The sequence below is a fragment of the Belonocnema kinseyi genome, chromosome 2 (assembly GCF_010883055.1).
Source record: "Belonocnema kinseyi isolate 2016_QV_RU_SX_M_011 chromosome 2, B_treatae_v1, whole genome shotgun sequence".
Taxonomy (NCBI): domain Eukaryota; kingdom Metazoa; phylum Arthropoda; class Insecta; order Hymenoptera; family Cynipidae; genus Belonocnema; species Belonocnema kinseyi.
The window spans coordinates 66,003,120-66,003,877 of NC_046658.1; positions in this window are offsets into that span (position 1 = coordinate 66,003,120).

Consider the following 758-nt stretch of genomic DNA (forward strand, 5'->3'; position numbering starts at 1 on the left):
TTCTGAAAATTTTATTCAAAAATTCCAAAAACTGACGTACAGAGCACGAGTTGAAGTGAGAAACGGATTAAAATCGACTTTTTCAAAAAAGTAAGTTTTTTGACTTTAATTTTTCAACTAAAAAAGTTACAACTTTTTGTCTTATTTTTGAATTTTTCAAAATTTATTTAATTACTTATTTTTATTGAAAATAATTGGATCTCTTGCGATTAAAAACGGGGATTCAGTCTGAGAAGAAATGCGCTGAAAGTAATTAAAAAAAAATTCGAATTTTATTTGTAAAGACTGACAATTGTACAAAATTTCCAGGGGCATCTTTTGTTTCTTCTACAAGAATTTGTAGATTGTTCTGTTGTTTAAATAAGTTTATCCTACGTTCTGAAACTCTTCTGAAGTTTCAATTATTTTTAAATTTTTTATTTCTACTAAATATTTCTTGAATTTATTCGATTATTTACATTTTTGAATTTTTTTAATCATAGGGAATTAAAACATTTTGCTTTTAAAACCTTCAACACTCTTTTTCGAAATGTTAGGAAATCGTTTAATGTGTTTAAAAGTCTTCTTTAATTTTCTTTTAAAGTACATTTTTCAAAATAAAAAATCACTCAAACTTTTCACACAAATATTAGGAAAATAATTCTTGTTTTTGTAATCTTGTCAGACCTTCTAATCTTCTTAGCTTTCAAAATTATTCAAATTTTTACTGATTTTTTAACATTCTGTAAAATAAAATAAAATTTCCTTTAAACTTTTTC